Here is a 24566-nt window from a genome sequence, read left to right as displayed (position 1 = left end):
GCCAGAAATGTTCTGTGATGCCTCATCAGTGCTTCTGGGTGTTTTGTTTTTTTTGTTTGTTTGTTTTGTTTTTTTTTTTTTTTACAAATTTGATTATTAGGTCATCATGTTATCATTAAAATCTATACTTATACGTTATAACTTTCTATCAATTACAAATTTGCTCTAGGCTATTTACATAAAGAAGTTTGAATTTTCATGGTACCTAGGAGATATACATCAATTTTTTCCTACTATTAGTGAATGACTAAAATATCACCAAATCCTTACTGTACAACCAGGATTTAGTATCTACCAACATGATAAAAATGCTACCTTTAAACTTGTTAGCATCAGAAAGTTTAAACACTTCTGTCAGTAGAAACATGCTAAGTTTATATTCCAAGCAAATATGTATGAAACCTACTTAGCTATAAACTAAATTTCATTGCTTTAAACAGGAGCCACTTCTATAATAAAAAAATCATTTCACTGGAGTTAATTAATTTAATGATATAGTATAGAATCAAGTTTTAGCATAGTTGCTAAAATGTTCTAGCAGGTTATTTCAAATGTGAGCATTCAAATCTTACTCAAAGTAATAAATTATACTTAAGATCAATGTAATAGTACATCCCATTAAGACTTTGAATGAACTATTAATTAAAACTTTGTAACTAACCAACTAAGAGTTTTAGGGCTACAAATACTACTGTTAATCAAGTTTTATTTTCTTTATTGATCATAACAAACTATTAATACAGTCCTTGAAAATGTCCATAGATCTGATCCATATTTTTACTGAAATATTTGCTCAATCATCTTGGGAAAGTCATGAATACATTGTAAATAGATGTAAGCACCATTGTAGTCACTTAAAAGGTAAAAAAGGTTAACAAGGTAGTGTACCCAGGTATGGTAGCACATGGCTATAATCCTAGTTAATGAGGAAGCTGAGATGGCAAGGTCAAAATCAGCCTGTGCAATTTAGTGAGACCTTGTCTCAAAAAATAAAATCAAAAAGACTGAGGAGGTAACTCAGTGTCATAGTGCTTGCTTGGCATGCAGTTGTTCAATCTGTAAGACTGCAGAAGAAGGAAAGGCATAAGGTGCTATGAAGTAGGCAAAGAAAACCTTACTGAATACAGCAAAGGGGAGGGAGTTAAATCTGATTAACACCAGCTACCCTTTACTTTGTATCCAGTTCATTTTTCTCTATGTGGAAAAAAACCAAATCAAGCGATATTTCTTTGAAGAGAGAAATAAAGAATTCTTCAACAGTCTTTGGAAAACATGAATTTTCCCACGTGAAGACTGACATTATCTTTGAAGATGGCCGAGGATAAGACAGAAATATGCGTTTCAAGGGTCAGGGTCTTCAAAGAGGAAGACAGATGAAGTGAGAGATTGGAAGAAAAAGGCACCACAGGGGCCCTGGGTAATATATTCTGTTGATGTATATACTACAGAAGAGTAGAAATGCAGCAACTGGTGCAAAAAGAACATTAAAAGCATAATCTAGACCAGGTACACCAGGGCACACCTACAATCCTGGCAATCCAGGAGGCTGAGGCAGGATGCTCACCAGTCTGAGTTCAACCTGGGCAGGTCAGTGACTTGTTAAGCACTTGTTGCAAAATAAAATAAAAATTTTTAAAAGGCTAGGGATGTAGCGCAGTATAAAGGGCCTGAGTTCAATCCATGATGTCGACTAAAAACATAAAAAAATAATAAAAGCAGAGCCTAAATCAGTGTCCATTACTCACTAGGTATTTGTTAAATAAATGTTTGATGATTATACAGTGAACAAGCAAATAAACAAATGAATGAACAAATGTACTAACACCACCTCTGCTTCTTTGGATACCAAGGTTTTGGGGTGTCAGTTAATTAAATAAGAGCAGTAGGGTCCTCAAGGAAGAATTTCATAACCATTAAATCAGGAAAAGAGGAAGACATTCTAACAGGAGGGAATTGTGTGTGTGTGTGTGTGGTGTGTGTGTGTGGTGTGTGTGTGTGGTGTGTGTGTGTGGTGTGTGTGTGCATGAGTGTGTGTGTAAAGGAGCTCCAACCTAGGGCCTTAAGGATGCTAGGCAAGGTTTCTGCCTCTGAACTACACATCCCTAAAGTGGAATTTGAGAATGGAAGAGGGGTCACAGAATAATAAACAAGGCAGATCATTAGTGATTAATGATGAGTTTGAAATCAGCACTCAAAAAATAATTGTTGCGGGGACTAATGGACTCCAAGAGGAGATGGGAACACATTCTGGACGCCGGGGCTTTGCTCTCCGGGAAGACATCGTTCGACACGCTCCTGTAGGACTCCACTCACCACCTGTTAGCACCCTGCCTTCCCAACGAGACGTGCATCTCACGCTCGAAGAAACTGTGCCTGACGTTTCCCCACCTGCCCCCGCCAGTGATAACGGAGCTCAGGATAGCCGGATAAATTGTGAATGAAAACAATAACTGAAAGGAAAAAGAGAAAGATGGAAAGAAAGACAGGATCACAGGAAACAGGGAAGAAGAGAGGGAAATGAGGATGGAAAATACAACCACCAACAAAGTACTCCTTCAACTGATTCCATGACCCACTGTCGAGGTTCTGGCAAAATATAAAGTGTAATCCAAAGCACTGTGAAGGGGCTGGGGATTTAGTTCAGCGGCGCAGCGCCTGCCTGGCAAGCGCAAGGTTGTGAGTTCGATTCGCTGTACCGGAAAAAAAAAAGCACAGTGAATGTCTAAATTTTATATATATATAACACATTGCCATCACTCTCCCTCAAAATGGTCCTCCTTGCGTTGAACAAACTTATTCCATCCTTCCTGCCACTTTCCAAAGCAGTTCTGGAAGTCCTCTGTCGTGTTTTACTTGTGCTGTCTTGACTGCCTTGATGTCCTGAATTGATTTGCAATGCTTACCTCTCATGGTCCTTTTGACTTTGAGAAAGAGCCAGAACTTGCATGTTGCAGACACAGTGAACAACGTGGATAAGGACAAACCGTAAGTCTTGAGGAGGCCGCCTTTCCACTGGACGACACAGAGGAGCAGCATTCCCTGTATCTTTTTATCACACCTTGTAAAGACACAAAAGAGGATGTCTAATTTGGAACTTGGCAGGAATGACAGGACAAGCGTGTTCAAACTGAGAGGAGTATTTTGAGGGGGGGTTACTGGCAATGTGCCTTTTGTTGTAATAATTTGTTGATGTAAATATTTACTGTACGTTATGATCACACTTCACACATTCCTGCTATATCAGTTCCAAACTATGCATGTGTAACAGTATTTCCAAGATTTCTAGATCAGTATATCAGATTTTCCTCCCATTTTCACTATAAATTTACTCCTTCCTGACTCATCTGATATCTCAATTAATGTTCAAAAAAATCTGTTATTGACATTATAATTACAAATCAAGAATTTCATTAACTTTTCTTCATAGTCTGTGACATTAAAAGTGAAAAATTCTTACCTTTGAGAAGAGCTGTACTCCATTTTCTCTCCTAAAGCGAGACCTTTCCCAGGAGCAGATGAACTCCTGTCGAAATTCTTGAACCTTCAGGCAGCTTAGTAACCTAAAGTTACAAATGTAAATTTAGTAGCAAACGTTCTCAGGACATTAATAAGTGCTTACTATAAGCAGTCCTGTTTGCCCATAGTTTTCATAAAACAAGTGCTTTGAACAAAATAAGAACTAATATGTAGGAACTGAATGTTAATCTCTTAAATTCAGTTTCAAATTCATTCATTAATATATGAAAAAATTAGAACTCAAAGCATTTCTTTGTCTTTTGTGATGAAAACTCCGTGACATTAGCCTTTCTTCTACTGTCTATATCAACTTCAGAACTTGTTCCCAGCCTCCTGCAAGGCTGTGTATGGTTTGCTATTAGATATTCCTTGGCAGACTTAGAATCCTGCTTATCAACGATTGGAAGAGGTCCACAGCATTTTGAAACACAGCAGTGTCTCAGAAGAGGGAAAGTAGGTCCTAACATCTGCTTTCAAATTATCTTCAAATATCTTCACATGAAATACACAGAATTATGAATATGACTTTGAAACAAAGCTGTGCATTTGTACAAGGTGAACCTGTTTTGCTATAGTGAACACCGTGGGGGGAAAGTTTACTTGAGAATACTTGTCCTTATTTTACATAAGGAAAATAAGCCCAAAGTAAAAGCTTGTTTAAAATCTCAGAGTTTATGGTACCTGACTTTGGATTCTTGAAAACTAAGACTTTTGGCCGAACACAGTATGAAAATACTTGGCTAGCTGCTACATTTAATAATAATTCTTGAGCATAAATTCTCATTGGATGTTAACCATTTCTGTGTCTCCTAGAAACACGGTAGGACATTCCCTGGTCTGCTGCTTCAGATGACACCCTCTGTAACCCTTACAGCTGGGAAAGTAACAATTCACCAAACAGCCATGTATAATCTGCACTAAAAGAAATTTCATTAGGTAGAAAGCCATCTTTTTCAAGTATATTTTTATTAGAGAAACACATTCATTTTTTACATGATCTACTGCTTAGCTGAACAATTTGATTCCCTCATTTTCTTTGAAAACACCTCCAGGCCATAATCTTACAGAGATCTGACTATCTTTTTATTTATTTATTTATTTATTTTTCTTTTTCCAGTACCAGGAATTGAACTCGCAACCTTGTGCTAGCCAGGTAGGAGCTGTGCCGCTGAGCTAAATCCCCAGCCCCTTGACTAACTATCTTTTAAAAAGCAGTTAAAATTTCAGGACTCCTTATTTTTAAGCATTGTTCAATCAGATAATAAAGATACTGTTTATCTTCCCTCAAAATATTTATTAGTGAGGATTGATTCATATAGTTACTATTAAAAATTGATAACATTTTACCTATATAATTAAAATCAGTGTAGCTTTGTTCATCATCCCCAAACTGCTCATATCTCTATAGTATGACTTTATTCTAAGCCGCAGGAATAATTTTATTATTTTAGCTGGTAATGTTCCTCTCAGACACGACTGTATTTATTGCCGTATTTCCAGTCTTGTTTAAACTTTGGATTCAAGATTTAACAGCGGGAGAAACTTTGTGTCTCAACAGCGGGCTCCTGCCTTTTACTGCCCTGGTGGAGAGGACGCGAGTACTTCAAAGGGAGTTTCCCGAGCAAATACACTCATTAGATTTGACAGCAGCGCGCAAGTCAGAGGCCAACAACTCTCCATGATCCTTGGACTGTCAGCTCATTTCAGCTAAAAGTGACTGCTACAGTGGGTTCTTCCATTAATTATGCTGAAGACCAGTTAATTGTCCACATGGTGTTAAAAAAACTTTTTCCAAAGGTTCTCCAATTGCACCAAAGCCCCATTCAGAACCTCACTGTCCCTGAAGCCTGCGGTACTTACTCCAACAAGCTGTTCCTCAGCAGCTGTGTCTCCTGTCTTCCACAGCGGCTGGTCCTGGTACCGACGTGCCAGTGTCGCAGGGCAACCTCTACCTTTCTAAGAATCACCCTGCATGACTTCCTCTTACTTTTCCGATAAGAAGGGAAAATAAGAAAAGCTGAACAGCTTTTAACATTAACATCCGAAAAGAGGATGTTAATAACATCACCATTACATTTTAGCATTGTCAATTTGACAATCAGACAAAAGACACCCCTCAAAAACCAAACAAAAAACAAAAGCAAAACCAGTGGTGTAGCATCCATGTCAGCATTTTTTAAATATAGCTCAAATTAGTCTAGCTGTAGCTCAAAAAATACTTCCTTGTTTCAGGTTGTTAACCACAGTGTCTTCTAAAATAAAGCATGTTTACTGTCATTTAGCAAAAGTCATTTCTTCCTTTATGAATTTGGCAACGAAAAATTTCAAAGATACCAATGTGGGTCTGTTATCGTGCGTCAGCTAAAGCTGTCGGGCCTCATTAACTCCAAGACAAAAATTACAGACTGATGTACTAAACGCCTGAATGGAAGCACTCCATACACCATCCCCGTCCTGCGGTAATGGGATGACACCAGCAGCCTGGAAGCTGAACTACAGCCGCTGCCCCTCCCCCGGCCGCTCGCAGCGCGCAGGAGTGGAGAGATGATAAACATCCAAGTCAAAATCGAATTGCTGGATTTATTGCCGGCAGTGCTCAGCCGCGCTGCTGTTCCTGAGAGCGCGCTGCATTCGTTTTAACAAACCCCATTTCAAGGGGTCCGTCACAAAGCAAACACACTTCTTATCTGGCTGAATATTAACATTGCAGCTCCCGGCCCCAATTTATCTCCTTTAAAAAGGGAACTAGAAGTCAATTTGAGGCGTTTGTTCCGATTCTATGAAACAAATTGCTTTCGGTGATTACATAATGATGTCATCCTGGCTGAAATGCGTTGATTTTTTAAAAGTATTTTTAATTTCCCACATTTAAAAAAAAAAAAAAAAACTTACTTTTGTTTCACTGTGAGTTTTATATTTCCGGACATTATAGGGAAGTCCTTGAGCACATTTTGCACCCCCGAAATGTGATGATGACGTCACTTTTAAGATCCACTGTATTCACGGTGCTGGTGAGCTTTCTCTTCCGCTTATTCTTCTATCGTATACTCTCCCTAGCAGAACAAAAACCCCGAGCTATCTCCTCTTGCCTGAATTCAAGCCGTAAACTTCAGTCCTATTGCAGGATTCTAATTTAATGTTTACAGTGCACACCGGAGAGGGCTAGGCTAGCAGAAAGGAAGTGATGGCGCTTCGATGTATGTACCGAGGGCGAATAAACCGGTCTATGCACAGTGTGTAGATTATAGGAGGCCCACCCCAACCAGAATACCTTGCTCTCCAGTCCTCGCCAGGAAGCGGGCTGAGCGCGCCTCTCCTGTTTCCGGCCTGAAAACTTCTACAATTGTCAAACCATGGAAAACTTAAATCACTTGGGAAAGAAAGAAATAACAGTTGAAGAGCGTGAGCCTTGCAGAGAGACTGATCCAGGTACAAATCTTAGCTCTGTTGTTGCCTGCTTGGTGACCTCACCTCAGTTTCCTTTTCTGTAAAATGGAAGGAAATAATGCCTAGCTCATACAGCCATTAACACAGAGCTTGGCGCGACGAAAATTAAAAAAAGAAATGAGCAGTAGTTATTATTTGATTTTGAATAATTGTTTTAATTCATCTATTAAATATTTCACTTGCTGAAAGGTTGATCCTTCCAGTCATTGTATAAAAATGTAGGCTATTGTATCGCCCTCCTTCTCTTCCCTGTTGATCAATTACGTTGAGTCTACTTTGCTGTAAAGAGCTTCCAAGTCATGAGACTTCAGGTAAGTGACTCTAAGCTCACGTTGACCAGAGGACGTAAGTCTCATTTCTCTCTGCCCAGTCCTCTCCCCACTTCCATGACTACCGTGACTGGTTGCGAATCAGTCAAAATGAAGACGAAACACTTCGTCATCCACTCATGTTTTAATTTGGTATTTCCTTTTTGCTACTATAGTACAGTACATAAAATGCGTATTCAGAACTTTATTAGATACTTTATACTTTTGAAGAGGATGGATGTGTTTATATTGAGTAGCTGGGCAATCTCTTCCTTTCATGCATGCTAACTTGTTACTATGTTCTGTTGCCCATGCTCCAGGAAAAGTCCTGAGATGCTAGCTAACTCTCTTGTCCCCACTCATCCTAGAGCACCGTTAGGAACTGGGTGTGGCATGCTCAGCTTTGCGGGAGCAAGCCTACAACTGACTCCATCCCCCAGTGCTCTTTCTGAGGTGCGATCCCAGGCCACATTAGGCTCTAGGCAGCTTTTATCTTTTTTTTTTTTTTTTTTTTTTGGTTTTTCTCCGGTACCAGGAACCTAACTCACTAGCTTGCACTTGCCAGGCAGGCGCTTTGCCACTGAGTTAAATCCTCAGCCCCTCTAGGCAGCTTTTAAATATGTCTCTTTCTCTATCCCTGAGCAAAGAAGCCAAATTTTCTACTTTCAGAGTACAGAAAAAGTTTTCATTCAATGAGCTCAAAATATTCTTTTAATAATCCTTTCAATCGCCCTCTGAAGGAAAGTTGCATGCAAGAATTATTCTCCCGTCTTTCCAGATAGGGAAAACTCAGACAAAGAGGTTTAGTGGCTTGCCTAAGGTAGTGTAGCGAGTCAATCTCTGAGCCAGGAGTAGCCAACTTCTCTGTGTCCCTGGCCCCTTGACACAGTGCTACATCACTGCAAATTTGTCCTTGTGAGCTGCACGAACAGTACTAAGTATTAAAATGATGCCCACAGTCTGGATACCAGTAAATATATATAACACATCACAGAGGAAACTCTAAGAGGAAGAGCATTGGGTTGTATTTCCATGTATCCTTCTTCCTATTTATGACTCATTTATAAACTTCTAATGTAATCTAAAATTCACCTTTTTGTCTCTACTTCCTCCATCCTGTTCCCTACCAAAGCAGAAGTTTATACAGTGTAAGTGTTTTGCCCAGTGGGAGAATACGCTTCTCAGAATCACATAATATATATTTTTTTAGCTTGTGGCGCTCAAAATAATGCAGTAATAGTGTTTAAACAAAATTCCTGAAGCTATATTTAATACATTTAGTACTTAAATTCAGTAGAAACCTTTTAGGCTATAAGTAGCAGGAAATTCAACTACCAGCAACTTAGCTAGAAAAGTAATTACTGTTTACTTAGTCAGAAATCTGGGTGTAGGTGGTTGCCAACGGATCTGGCACCACAGTGATGCCGTCAAATGCTCAGGTTTGGTGTGGTCTGTGTTTCCATAATAACTCTTTTTCTCACCTCAGGGATCCAAAGGCTGCTGTACATCACACACTGCATCCTTATTCAGGAAGGGAAGAAGTGAAAAGTAGCAATACCAGCAAAAAACGATCAGCTGCCTATCTCTTTCATTAGGAAACAAGACTCTGGACCCAACGCTTTCTAAAATTACTTCCTCTATATCTCATTGGCCAGGGTTGGGTCATGAAGCCACAGCTAACTGTATGAAGAGCTGGAAATAGGTTATACTGCCTTAGTACAGCAGGAAGAAAGGAAGTCGGCAATGAGAACCAAGTAACAGCTAATTCTTCTCAACCAATGGCAGTTTTTGAAACACAATGGACATGTTCTTCATTTCATCTATTTGAAAAGCTGCCTTTGCAGAGAAGTAAAGGAATTGGGAAGAAACCAGAGAGGTGGAAAAGTAAAGGTAATAAATGAAGACGTGTTGGAGAGAAATAATTTAACAAAAAAGTGAGAGAAAAATAGAGATGACTGATGTTACTGGATAAACATTAATTTTGAAAATCACCCAGAAAAAAAATGGATCATGTGACTGAACTCACGCTACGAATTCTTAATGTTATTACTTTGATGATAATACTGTCATGACCAATATTATTTCACAAAGAGACTTTCACAGACACTATTTATACCCTTCACACAAAATGACCTACAAAGTACTGACCATTCAGTAAAATCCTGGAAACTCATATAGAAAAATTCACTTGCCTTTGTAGTTATTTCCCAGGCCTGCTTTGAGCACACCTATGAGCTTCCTGATGCCTCTGCACCGTTGGGGCTGCAGCACACAAACTGAATTTTCTACCTGTAAGAGTCAGGCATTTTCTCCCAAGTAGGCCTAGCTCAAAGAATGACCAATCCATCAGGATTGAACAGAACTGCAGTCGGAAAATATGCAAGGAACAGTGCAAAAAAAAGGAAAACATTTGAAATGACCCCCCAGAGCTGATCATTTGACAATTTCCTGTTGCTACTGCCACTCAGCCTTGTGTATTTTACTAAAACTATTTTGTTTTTCAAACATGCCCTGAGGCAGGTCAACCAAAAGAGACACCAGGTTTAAATTTAATAAATAAAATAAATGATGTTTTCCACTGTGATATCTGAATACCAGGCATATGAAAGGCATTTGCTCCTCACACTTCTAACCTCCAGTAAATGCTGAAGGCTCTCCTTGGCAAGAGAGAAGCTGGGTGAGCTGCTGTTCCTCTACGCTGCTCAAGTTCATTGCCCTGATGCTAACACAATCATCGAGGACATAGAAGCAAACCTGGAATGAATCATTTTAATGTGGTAGACTCCGTGCTAAACACCTTAGATGTCTCATTTCATTTATTTCTCACAATAACTCATTTTTTTCCTCACACTCACACAATTATCCCATATCATACATTAGGAAACTGAGGGTCAGAAATATTGAATAACTTCACCAGGATTATGTACCTTAAGTTATTTGTTACAAGGTTAGCTTGTGAAATGCTCACACAGTCTAGTAATTTTGATCAAATCCACTCTAGTTCTTATCAATACTCTGGAAGAAATTATTCTCTTTACATTATAGCATTCTAAAACTACTGGAAACTTCTTAATCCAGTAAATAAAGGCATTCTAATGTTTGGGCATGTTTCCAATAATATAGGGCTTGCCACTAAGCAGATTCTTAAAGATTATTGAACTGAGATGCGCTCTTTATTTGCTCCTGTACTTCCTTAATTTTCCAGGGATCATTGTCTTTTAAAAATAAAACTGAATGCAGTGGAGGAGAGGGGCCAAGTTATTGCCACCAGTAAGCCCTAACACCATCTGCCATGCGGAGTTTGCTCTAACAAGAGAGACCCAATGGTTACAGGCACCCAAATGGAGTCAAACAGTTCGCAGTTTAATTGCCTTCTAAGTTTTTATAGCGTCAAGAAAAGTCTTGACCCCACCAAGCAAGCTGGCAGAAAAATATGTCTTCGTAAAGACTTCTGACCTTGAAGCTCTCATCTCAAAAAACTTTCTCCACCTACAGGCTGATATGTTTATCATCCTCTGTGGAAAGGAAAATGAGTCTACCGAGACAAGTTTTACTACAGGAATGATGGATTAAAAAAAGTAAATGTGGGTACATTTTCAGTCCATATCTTATTTTCAAAGAAATCTCATGGAAAAGCCAAGGAAAATGTAACAGTGATAGTACCGTATTTCCTGCTTCTCTATGTTTCTAAGGAATCTCTCACATCTAAGGAATTCTGATTGTCAAATAAAGATGAATAAATATTCATTTACTAAATGTGTAAAAGTTTATAACAAATATTGTCTCAGCTTTAATATATCATGAAGCTCAGGTTACTTAATGCTAATCTATCAAGATACCTATTCATTATTTTTAACTAAGATTTGATAATTCTTGATCTTCACGTTGGAATTTCTATTAGTTCTGTGCCCATAAATATCATTACACATACAAATATGCAAACTCACACACAAGAAATCTGCTGTAGTTAAGAGAAGAACATTTTGAAAGTCTTTGTTATGCCATCTCCGATATTATCCAATTTGACTCTATTTCCCTCTTTTGTAAAATTAAGATAACAGTACCAACTTCAATCAATTCTCATTACCCGTAGTAGACATGTTCTAAAATTCTATAAAATCACAAAAAATAAAAGGCTGAATTAGCTAACACTAAAGCATTGCACCTATGGGAAATTCTAGGTCATCTCTGTGAGATTTGTGAGGCTGTCATCACAACACTGTCAGCAACCAAAGAATACCTGACCTTTCTAATGTGTGCTTCTGATATTTTTGATATGTTGGCCATTTGTTAGTTGTGATAGCCAACTGCTTGTGTCAACTTGAGTAAATAACACCCAACTAAATTGGCTCAACATAGTTCTGGGTGTGGAAGAGCCACCCTAGGAAGAATTGCTGCCTGAATGGTATAAAAGGGAAACAAAGAAGGAAAGCTGCTTTCGTTTCTTCAGAGTAGCTCCAGTCTTTGCTGCCTTCACTTTGACATCCTCTCCTGGCTTGCAGCGCATACTCTTCAGCCTTCCTTTGAGGAACCTCCAGCCTCCTGACACAGACAATACACTGAGCTCCAGGCCTTCGACTGGATCCTCCCAATCTCCAGGATGCAGACAGAGCTTCCCTGCTCTTCCACATCTGACCCTGGGGGAGGCCACTGTAAGCCAGCTTTGTAAATTCTTATATATATATTTGTATATCTTACATTAAATCTCTTTCTCTAGTAAGGACTGAATGATTCTAGCATTGAGCTCATGGTCAAAACCACCATAACGTGAGCCTACACAAACTCTATAGAATCCATCTTTTTTTCTCAGGAAGGCGACAGCCTTTTTGCATTTAAGAACACTAGGCACCTCTTCAGTATTACACTTAGGGGTCAATTTCAGCATTACACTTAGGGGTCAATTTCAGCAGCAAAAAAGCACAAATATGCAAACATATGTCACCAAATCATACATTAAAGGGTACCTGATTTAGTATGAGAGCTGAAGCAAGAAAATAGAGCATAACTTTGTTCATCTTTTGCTGGGAATGTGTGCACGGGGCAACTCAAATTCCTGTCGGTGTTCATGACGGATGTCTAAGACAGATACTGCAAGTGCTAAGATTATTGATTTTGGAGTTGCAAATAAATTTTAGCAAGTAGGCAAATATGCAAATATAGAATTTGTGAATAATAAAGATCGTCAGTACTCAGTAATACTGAAGGTCAGTTCATGATTTCCTTATAACAATTTCTTCACATTGAACAGAAGCTCTGGAATTTATTTTCTTTAATATGCGAAGAATATGTAAATCTCCTTTCTATTATTTGTATGATTGTGGGTCTTAGAAAGTAGAGAAAAAGTCATGCTTCAAGAAAAATTGAAATTAATATCTTTTTCAACGGCCCAAGACAGAAAAGGCTGTTCTTAAATTATTTATGTTGTGTAGGTTCTAAATGATTTTCACTCATTCATTATTTGCCAAATAATTTAATATTGTAGTAAGTTTACAAGACAGCAAGGGTACACAACAAAATACAGTAGAGTTGCTTTCTCCTGAGAGTTCTCAGCTCCTTGGGGAATGTACACAGGTCAGACTTTGTAGCTCTGCTTGCCCATACCAGATGTGGCAGCACAGACTTGTGTGGGGCTGCATTTGTATCCTCCCAGACTAGCCTATTCTCCTGCACAGACCAATTAGGAAAATAGAAAGAAGATGAAACAAAACAGTAAATACCCACCGTTACCTTGGCATTAGCACATGGGCGAAATGCCTCTAAGAACAAGATGAAAACTGCTGAAGAATCTACTCATGTTAATATATTGTTATTACTGATGATGGGAACAAAGTCATGGCCTTATCATGTCACTACTTCACCAGATATTTGTTTTCTTGAATGAGTGACTGTTTTGAAAAAGCAACACTGAATTTGCAACTGCTCATGTTTGTGAGATATGCTGGAAACTGCTGGTTTGTGCTCTCCATTTAATTTAAGGACCTCAGACCATGCATGTAACTAAAAAGCAAAGCATGTATAGTGCTTCTGCTAACAGAATGGAAGTTGAAATTTAATGCTGATGTGAAAAACTTCTATTTCTTGAACTGAATTTTAACATATAAAATTAAGAAACGGCAATACAAGTTCATTTGTAGATGATCTGGGTCTGAACCTCCAGCACTGAAAGAAATTCAACTCTTCTCAAACTCTCACTGTCAACGGTGGTAGGACCATCCATTATCCTAGTCAGTCTATGACAGCAATAATTTTAAATCATGTCTTAAAGTCTGTTTTCCACACTGTTTTCTTAACGCTAACCATCCAGTTTTCAAGTTGGGTATTGCTCATATTTACCCCCATTTATTGCTTTACTATATTAGGTTCTACATATTTGCTGTGATCTATCATTAATCTCATATTTCTCTTTGACTACATAAAAATAAAGAAAACTATTTTCCTGTTTCTCCTCTAATAAAATACAAAAGTATTATAAATTCTTTATGCCAGCAGGAGAATAACATTTCACACATTTGCAAATATTAAATTTAAAATTGGAAGAGTTCAACATCAGTAATCATTTGACTATATCATAGCATAACTATTACTATAATTGTTCATCTAAATGTGTCTTATTGATTTACAAATATTTTGTCAATACTTCTTCCATAAAGTTCCCAATTGCCTTCAATATTTCACCAAAACTGGCTAATTATATTTGAAATTATAGTATGCAAGTGAGTTTTTAAATTCCTTTAGATGTCTTACATTCCACCGGACTGACTCTCATTATGATTTAGCATGTTAGTTTCGATCATCCCTGAATATGAAGTGAAGGAGAGGTCACAAATGAGAGAAGGTACACAAGGAAATATGATGCAGAAGTAGAACTATGACCAAGAGCAGTAAATGACAGTCTGAGTACAGACCTACATGTCAAAAAACCATCATCAATTTTTCTTAGTTTTCAGAAAACTAGTATGAATGGGAGAGATATGAGGGTGTCAATTTTTTGTTCAGACAGTATTACAGAGAAACAAAATGAGTTGAACAACTTTAAAGACTAAAGATTATCATCTTGGCCATCTGTGATAAATACCAAATGGCTGCATGTATCTGGACATGGAGCTTTGCTCCCTGTCCAGTGATTAGTGCTGCCGTATTTTATCTTACATTTTAATGAATAAGTAGGAGGAAAAAATCACATTACCAGGATTTTTGCTACAACAGATTTCACGTATTCCTAATATCAACCCAGAAAGAAAATTCCATTTTTAGAGATGACAAAGCTGAGGCTCAAAGAGGCAACACAAATTTACAAATACATGTAATTTGTAAATGATAGAGTTGAAATGGAAATCTAGTGAACGTCATACTGCACCACTTTTCTTGCCATTTGTAATTATGATGACTCTTCTGTCTTCAAGAGGCCGTTACACCGAAACACACGAGCTTGAGGGACTTGTACCTCCCGTTTCTGTCAGCAAGAGGACTTCCTCATTCTCAGTCAATACTTCAGGAAGAATCCATTTTACTCTACTTATGTGCCAAAATAAAGCTGGGAATGGCTACATAGCTGGAAGATCAAGACCTACAGGTAATGAGAAAAAAGGAATGAAATGTAGACTTCTCTTATTTTCAGCTTACTAAGGGCTCACGTGATCTACATGATTTTTCCACAGTATTTTCTTATAGTGGATATGCCAGAAACATACACCAGTGAGCTACAGAAACTTACAAAACTCCAAGGGGAAAGAGGAGGAATCCCATCCTTTTGGAATGCTGATGTGCACAATTCCCAAAGTTCACGAGAAATAATCTATGGTTTTATTTCTCACATCATTTGATTCACTGATTGCAAAAGAATTTGAGTATAGACTCCCAAGCATGTTCCCCCAAGTGTTTTTCTTCTGCATAAAACATGAAATTGTCAAGGGTGGAGGACTACACAGTTCACTGCAGCCACCAGAAGTCATTGATTCCTGCATTTATTTCTTCTAGCTTTCAAATCTATTTTTCATGCTGCTTGTCATAGAGGGTTGACATGTGTCGCAAGATGCTGTTACATACTGAAGTGATGCATATCAATCAGATAAAATTTTAAAATAATACATGTTAAATGTTTTTTGACTTTGATGTATTCAATTGCCAATATCAACTTTTATGTAAGTAATATAAATAGAATGAAGTCAGTTTTCAATTAGACTCAGAAAAGTTAGTAATCAACAAAGTCAAAGACATGCTCCTAGTTCATTTTTTGCTAGCTTTAAATGCATAAAGTTAACAGTAGTAATTAAAATGTCATTGAAAAGTAAGGTCATAATAACTTTTCAACATTTTTCTCAATATCTTGGCATCTTGGATTTCAGTCCCTGGGATTCTCATCTAATTGCAGTACTGATTTTCTCTGAGCTGTCTAGAGATCCCGTAGTTTATTAAGGATCAATTTTTCTGATCTTTTAAATTGTACCTCTTCTCTATAAATTATTACGAGCTAAAGGAACCGATGACTAGAAGTGGAAAAAGTGTAATTTTAATCCAATAATACAACATTTAAATATTCCTGAAGGCAGATAGATTAGACAGAGATAGAGATGAGAGAGAGAGAGACAGAGAGAGAGAGACAAGGAGAGAGAGGTAGAGATAGACCGAGACAGGGCTGGGGATTTAGCTCAGCGGTACAGTGCCTGCCTGGCAAGCACAAAATCATGAGTTCGATCCCCTGTACCAGAAAAAAAAAAAAAGGGGATAGAGAGAGAGATAAATATACATAGATATTCTCCCACTTAAAAGGGAAGCAGTATTATTAAGTTATGTCAACATTATATATAAAGTCAGCACCAGGGCTTGCTGTGACCTGGTGAAACATGATCTAGGAAGGAAAACTGTTTGAATGAAAGGCCATAAGAACTAAGTGGCCATCTCTGCTTTATTATAAAATGTATGAAATAAAATAACGACCTTCCATGCCACATTTGTCCTATCTATACACACAGACACACACACACACACACAGCAGTCTGGTCTCTTGTTATATGTAAAAGCAGATATAAAGTGCTAATATGTTCATCTCATTGGACAAGTCCCTTTGTTTATAGTGAACACTATTAAATAAAGGAAAGATGAATTAAATATTAATAAAATGAAAAATATATCATTCTCTGTGACAACATATTAGATATTATTTTTCTATATTACTAGAGTATTTATTGATACTTGGATATGAGTTGTTCAGAAAAAAAATCACCTTAATAGTTTTAATAGTTCATTCCAGTTGTGCATGGTGGCACATGCCTATAATCCCAATGCTCAGGAGGTTGAGCCAGGAGGATTGCTGCAAGTTCAAGACCAGCCTGGGCTACACAGTGAGTTCAAGGCCAGCCTGCATTACAAAGCAAGACCCTGTCTCAAAAATGAAAACTAAAAAAGAATAAAAGAGAAGAAGAAGAAAAATTCATTCTACATGAACAACATAGTTCTGTATTTAATACTTTCTATACTTTTTTGTCAACTCTTGTCACTTGATCTTCCTACTTCTGCAATACAATTATAACTTGTTATGTTGAGCTACACAAAATTGACACTATTTAAAGATTTAGACTAACAAAAAAGTCAGTTTCATGTGTCTCAACCTACAGCTTTAGTTCTCTAGTCTCCCTACTTTAACTCTTTGGTCTTTGCTCTGGTTAGTTCCTCTTTGTTTGCTTTCCCATAACCAGTCCCTTCTTTTTTACTTGCATAACTTGGATTAACCTTTAAGTCTCTACTTCTTTGCCTCTTTCCTCAAAAAAAGTTTCACTAAACAAAAAAGTTTCTCTATTCTTTCTCTGTTAGGATCCTTCTTTGTTGTTCTCATACATAGCTATACAACATCCATTGTTTGGAACATAACTCCATGGAATCCTCTGTCTGCTATATTATTGTGTTCCTGACACTATTCCCCAGAATAGAATTACTTGCATAGGTTGGAGATTTACTCATTCTTCATCATAATTAAAGCTTACCTTGATAGCATTCATTTTTCTCATCCAGATAAGCAATCAGAATTACCTACTGCAAATGTTTCAGTCTCTAAATTAGATAAATTTTCCCATCTCTACAAATTCTGCAAAAGCTAGCTTTCTATGAGGACAATGGCTTCTATTACAGTCATAAGGAAGGCCATATTTTCATATTATTAGTCACCAGTACAATTCCAGGGGTTACCTGTCTTTAATCTGATTTTCATCAATGAACTTTGAATATCTCCTCTAACACGAGTGTGCTTGAACAAAAGAGTCCGCACAAGATGCTATTATAGATCCAGATAGTACTCCTGCTGCGACCTAAGCGTGAATCCTTTGAAGTGGTTAAAACTTTCTTAGCTCAGCAAAGAACTACTGCTGATTTTTAAGGGAGCATTTTTAATACAGTCTCAGTAGATCAACAATAGCATAAATTTCATTTTGTACTCTCTTCTTTCAGGAAAATCAACACAGAAGTATGAATAGGACAATCAATGAAGTGGAAAGAAAAAAATAACTTAAAAGTTTTCCCTGGAAGAAAACTTCCTTTAATTTATTCTTTAATTATTAAAAGAGTACAGCTATATCATGAAGCAAAGACTTAGGGAAAAACTAAACTACTGACAATAAAACAATTTGGACTCCTGAGGAAGTGATCAATTCAGACTATTTAAAGTTATTCCTGAAAAATTTAATACTTAAGGCAAAATGACAACTGAATTAGTATAAGATTTACAAGCATATATTACTGAGGAAAAAATGTGAAATAAAGTTTTACATTTAGAAAAGCATAATAGTTTTCTGAAATATGATCCTGGATGTAACAAAAGTATAAAGAAGTAAATTATAGGACTATAGCTTCCACATTAAAATCAGCTTGATCAGACTATCTATAAAGTAGAGAGTTTTCACTTATTTAACTTAACAACCAAATATTAATATTTCCCAAGAGTCTATCACGTCCCTGGCACTGTACTTGGGCACTGAAAAGATGAGGTCAATGATATCCAGAGCCTGGAGCAGACACTTTCAGTCTGGTATAAAGTCAGAATGAACAAACAAAATAAAAGCTATAATAGAACTACAAAGCACACTATTCATCAGTCTGCCTATCAGAACAGCAGCAGCAGTATAGAAGGACACATTTCTCTAAGACCTTAACAGATCACACAAACTCAATTTTAATAAATCCCCCATCACACTCACTTGCTTCCATTAAGCAACACATTCTACCAATAAGCAAGTTGTTCAGTGAACATCTCAGCAACACATTTGGCAAAATATAGAGTTCAGGTTCTTTTTTTCTATTGTTTGATGTTTTTTGTTTTAATGGTTTTATGGTCAATTAAACTTAGAAACGCACCATGGTAAAGAAATGTTGAGATTATGCACATAATCATTTTCCATGTTCTGCTTTTGGAAGTTTCATGGCAATTGTTTTTGTCCTTTTCAAACTTCTCCCCACTACACACTCAAAAGGTATAAAATTAAGTCTTTCGTAGTGTGGTCAACAAAAGTGATCCAAATCACCTGACTGCCTATAAGATATGATTTAAAAGAACTATTGTACTATGATACAACAAAATGAAGCAACAGACAATAGAAAATGAATAAAGACCTCAGGCTGTAATATTTTAACCAGAGAGTATTGATTGACCCTTACCTCTCCTACACAAAATGAACCTTTTAAAATAAATTTAAGGCCGCTCCTCCTTTTTGCTCTTGCTGCGTTTGCTATTTTCCACCACCATGAACCGTTGCCCTCTGCCATGTGTCACCCTGCCTCGGAGCCAGCTGAGTGTGACTGAAACCTCCACAGAGAAAATCGGTGGTGGGAATCGTGGAACTGACTGTGTTTCCTACAGTCACAAACTGGAATAGGATCAAGTTGAACAGCAAACAGTGTAGACCTCACCGAGTAAGGATCAACGACTTGGAGGCTGCTTTCATTTATAACGATCCAGCCTTAGAACTTTGTCACAGCGAATCCAGACAGAGAAACCTCAATTATTTTTCCCTAGCATGTGAGCTGCGGTCCGTGCTGTGCATCCCGGTGGGAAACGGAGAGCTCTGCATTAAGGTTCCGCCCAAGCTGGGGAGACAAGGTGACGAGTTGAAGGTCCTGAAGATATGCATTAACTTCTCCCTGGATCTGCCCAAAGGAAGCCTGTACTTCCTGGTGCCCAGTGTAGAGGGAAGCATGGCAGAGAGGGGCGCCCAGGTCTCCTGTGGCTGCAGAACTCCACGAGGTTCTGGTTCCAGTGCGTGGATTCCTCTTCCAAGCTGTGTAAGTGAAAGTCCCAGTTCACAGTCAATGCCGCCATGGTGGCCATCTCCAATGGAGACCTGTGGAGGTGGTCTACACCCACGACAGGAGGAAGAAGACCTTCCTGTATGTGTTCGCCTTCCCCACCGCGGCCTCCAACATCTCCCTGGCCGTCAGCCCTTTTGAGAATCTTGTGGACCCCTACATGCGTGAGGTCACTCAGTTTTGTTTGCCTCAGCCTCTTCTGCATCTTAAACACACCACACCCTACCTCCACGAAGCCTTCAAGTTTTAGGAGGAGTCCTCACACGTCCGTACCCATGTGTTCATGGATGAGGCCTACACTGAAGGGGCTGCGTATGCGCCCCTGAGTATTTTCAGTACAAATCTTCAGCACAGCGCCATGATTAGTGATGAGACCCCTCTAATGAGGAGATGTTTAGCTCAGTCCTCAGCCCAGCCTTTTTTTGGATGTTTCATATCCAGAATGACTTGGTCTGATGAATGGTGTCTGAGGAAATGTCAGGCTATATTTATGACCTTGGAAGAGGAAAACTTTTGGAGTGAACAAGTACCACCAATGCATTAAAGAGGAGCTGGATAAAATAATGGCATATGAACTGAAAACTGGAGGAGTTTTACTGCATCCCATAGTCGGTGGAGGAAAAGAGAAGGCTAATACAGCATCCTCCCTGCACTTCTCCATAAAGCACCCACATACGCTCTCCTGGGAGTGCCACACTATGCTTCAGTGTAGAGCTCACCTTGTGATGCAGTTGATTGAGAACAGGATCAGCATGGAATTTATGCTCCAAGTTTTCAATAAGCTGCTGAATCTGGCCAATACAGCTTCATCTCAGAAGTTCTAGTCACATATGTGGAGTCAGATGTTTGTTTCTATATCTGGGGTTTTGAAATTGATTTCAAATGTTTCTGGCAAAGACATCCAGGCCTTAATAAAACAGTGGGTAGACCAGAGTGGAGTGGTGAAATTTTATGGAAGTTTTGCATTTAGCAGAAAATGAAATGTCTTAGAATTAGAAATCAAACAGGATTATACATGTTCTGGAACTCAGAAATATGTGGGACTGCTTAAAGTGACGGTGCATTAGCAGGATGGAACCATACACTGCAGATTGAAGAAAACAGCCTAAAACATGACACTCCCTGCCATTCCAAAAGCAGAAGGAATAAGAAGAAGAAAATCCCACTGATGAACAGAGAGGTTGAGATGGATATCTCTGCAATGGACACCAACTCACCCTTGCTATAGATTCAGATCAACCCCAACATGTTGGTGCTGAGGAAGGTGAAGCAGGCCAACTTCACATAGCAGAACCAGCTGCAGTATGAGCGTGACCCGGTGGCACAGAAAGAGTCCATCCTGGTGCTGGAGAAGTTCCCCACACCTGTTTCACGCCTGGAATTCACTGACATCCTGGAGCCGGAACAGTGCTTCTACCTCATGCCAAGATGGCCAATTCCATGGTGAGCACATGGACAGGACCCCCAGCCATGAAGTCCCTCCTCACCAGGATGTTCTACTGTAAGACCTGCCCAAACACTGTGAAAACAAAAAACTGTATGAGTTTTTAGAGTTATTTCTGCAGAAGATTATGCCTGTTGCAATGGCCTTATTAAGAGATGTTTAAAACCTTTGTCCCAAAGAAGGCCTCACATTTATTCAAGACTTGATCAAGTACAATGGCAACAGGAAGGACAAGTTTTCAGATAACTATTACCTCACAGAAATGACTGGTGCCCTGGCCAACTCCACCATGCCCTGTCAGTGTGAATAATGGAGGACTTGGGATAATTTAAATACCGATGTGTGGTTCATTCTAGAAGAAATCACAAGGTTTTTGAACATGGAAAAACTTCCAAGCTATAGGCACACCATCACTGTCAGTTGCTTGGGAGCCAACCGGGTTCTTCAGAAGAATGGGCACGTGCAGAGTGACCCCACCCTTTTTAAATCATACGCTGAATATGGCCACTTGGTAGACATCAGGGTAGCAGCTTTGGAGGCACTGGTTGATTATACCGAAGTGGACAGAAGTTATGAAGAGGAGCAGGGGCTACTGAACATGATTCAGAATGATCCTCTGCCCTATGTAAGGCATAAGATTCTCAACACGCTGATGAAGAACCCACCGTTTACAAAGAACGTGGAGTCTCCCTTATGCAATGAAGCCCTCGTAGATCAGCTTTGGAAATTCATGAATTCTGGTACGTCACATGACTGCAGGTTACACTGTGGTACCATGGACCTGTATTTCACACTCTTCGACCTCAGTAGATGTTCCTGTTTGCCCTTGCCAGAGCTTGGACTGGTTCTTTTGTTTAATTATTTTTTTTGTTGTTGTTGTTCACTATAAATTTTAATCTATGATATAAAGTGTAAAAGACACATATTAAAAAATAAAATATAGTGATTAAATTCCATTTTAGAAATCCTTTTGTGGAACAAAGAGATTTCCCTCCTATCTGCCCTTATATTGTGCTTTGTTTGCCTTCTGAGAACCACACTCTAATAGCAAACTATGTAAAGAACACATGTAAACCTTGTTAAAATGATTGGCGTAGATGTACTGTTTACTAATTCAAACAATACTACACTCACTCATTCACCTTTAAGTTCCCTTATGCAGGATGAAGTAGAACACTCCACATTCCTCATGACACCGTAGTTTCTTCCTCCAGTACAATCAGGGGCCAATGGACACTTAGGGTGTGGGAAGACTCCCCTTTAACTGTATCAAGACAACTGCTCCTTAGTTTCTGACATCATCAATGTTAGGTGCACTCCTGCAATCCCAGGACTCAGGAGGTTTGAAAGACAGGACTGCCAGGCATTCAAGGCCAGCCTGAGTTATACTATGAGTTCAAAGCCTGGACAACATAGCAAGACCCTGTCTCAAAAGAAAAGAGAAAACAGTAGCTTTCACATGGAAAGAATGGGGCTTCTTCTCTTTTAAAAATTCATCAGGTTCCTTGTGCCAAAATATTGAAAATTGCACCCATTCAGACATCGTCACCTCTCATGAAAAAAAAAAACAACAACAAAAAAAAACAACGCCTGAACTCTTAACCTCAGAAGACACAGGAAAAGGGTAATATAAATGTTCCCTTCTCTTCACCTGATATTAATTATTTCTGTTTTTCCTGAAATTCACTTTGTGAGACTATGAGGATACAATATAGGGTTAGATTTTCATTTTTCTGCTATTCTACCTAATAAAATTAGGTCTAAAGTGTATGGGTCACAGTGATTGATAAACTGGCCTAAAGTAATTAGGAATTTAATTTATAATTCCTTTTTTTTGAGACAGGGTCTCATTATGCAGTTCAGGCAGGTCTTGAACTCATTTTGTAGCCAAGGCTAGCCTCCAACTGGTAGTGGTCCTCCTGCCTCAGCCTCCAGAGTCCTGGGATTATATAATTCTCTTGTTCCTTAGTTTTCTATACATCCCATCTGGCTTTGAAAGCAGCTCTTCCTGTTTCCCGTGTTCCAGCGCAGCCACAGGGTGGACATTCACAATGGTGGACAGGCGGTGGGCCATGATGAGCACTGTTCCGGCCTCCATCCGTCGATCGAGGCCTCCTCTGCACCAGGTGCTGATTCTCAGCGCCCAGCGCGCTGGTGGCTTCATCTAGGAGAATAATTTTGGGTTCTTAAACAGTGCACAGCAATCGCAAACCGCCGTTTCTGTCCACTGCAGGAGCTCCCGCCTCTCCCCAAGCACGGTGTGGCAGCCCTGCGGAAAGCTCCGGACGAACCCTGCTACGTTGGCCACCTCTGCTGCGCTCCGCATCCGCTCTGCGCTCACCGAGGACGGGCTGTCGGCGCGGTAAGCGATGGTCTCAGCAATGGAACAAGAGTATGAAACTGGCCCCTGACTCACTGTCCCAATCTTGCATCTCAGCCAGACGGGGCTGGCTGACGGATGTCATGCCCACCAAGACCAATAGTTCCAGAAGTCGGATCATACAGTCGCAGAAGGAGCGAAACCGCAGTGGATCTGCCAGAACCACTTGAGCCAACCAGCACCGTGTCGGATCCCGATGGGATGGAAAGGCCGATGTCCTGGAACGGGACACTTCTGACAAGCCGGAGAGGCAAAGGAACCCGCCTGAACCCCAAGGAGCCCTGGAAACTCTGCTCACCTAGAGTAACGCCCTCACTGAAAGGCAGCTGGGGCCGCTGCTCCAAGAGCTCCCAGAGACGCCCGCCAGCACCCAGTCCTTCCATCATCTCGGAGGAGAAAGAGCTCAGGCCTCGATGCTTAATCCAGCCCAGAAGGCACACAGGAGAAAGGCGGGGATCTCGCCAAGGCCGTGTGAGCACGCCCGTCGGTCTGGTCCTCAGATCCCTGGCTTGCTGAAAGTCCCTGACTCCATCGCACTGCCCGTCCAGACAGTGGTTTCTGCACGAGCTGCCACCCCGCCTCAGCCTTCCCCTCCTCCAGCCAAGTTTATTGTAATATCATCATCCTCCAGTGCCTCATCCACCAAGCAGACCCTGTCCCTCAGCACCTCAGCCCCTGTCTCAGCATCCACCACTACCTCTCCTGTTGCCACGACGGTTCCCAGTGCGCAGCCCACTGTCAAGCTGGTGTCCACCGCCTCCACTGCACCCCGCAGCATGGCCCCCTCCGGCCCGGCCATGTCCACAAGTAGATCATGGTCTCACTGCCCTCAACAGGAGATGGCAAAGAAGGCCTTCCCTCCCATACTTCTCCAGTCCCTCCCACCTCAACTTCCCCCTCTCCGACTGGGGCAGTGCTCTCTGTGGGGGAAAACAGGAAGCTGGGGCCGCCCTGCCTCCTTCCGGCGGAACTTCAAGGCGAATGGTTCCCAGCCCCCTGGACCTGGCTCCCCTCAGCCTGTTCAGCGATAAGCACCCTCCGTCTGCTGACCATCCCTGCCATGGATTCCTCTGCACACACGCAAGCAGGGTGGAAGAAAGAGGAGGCTTGATTACCCCACATGACTTTAGATACTGTGTAGTCACTTCCTCAGAGTAAGTCGATGTGTAAGTTGTGAAAA

General features: G+C 39.8%; 1 pseudogene; it reads left to right on the top strand.

The window, feature by feature from the left end:
- Positions 1-2908: 2908 nt before the first annotated feature.
- Positions 2909-23404, top strand: LOC102024292 (annotated as a pseudogene).
- The last annotated feature ends 1162 nt before the right edge of the window (positions 23405-24566 follow it).

The sequence above is a fragment of the Chinchilla lanigera genome, unplaced genomic scaffold (assembly GCF_000276665.1).
Source record: "Chinchilla lanigera isolate Chin_1 unplaced genomic scaffold, ChiLan1.0 scaffold00047, whole genome shotgun sequence".
NCBI classification, from domain to species: Eukaryota; Metazoa; Chordata; class Mammalia; order Rodentia; family Chinchillidae; genus Chinchilla; species Chinchilla lanigera.
This window is presented reverse-complemented; position numbering and strand designations above follow the sequence as displayed.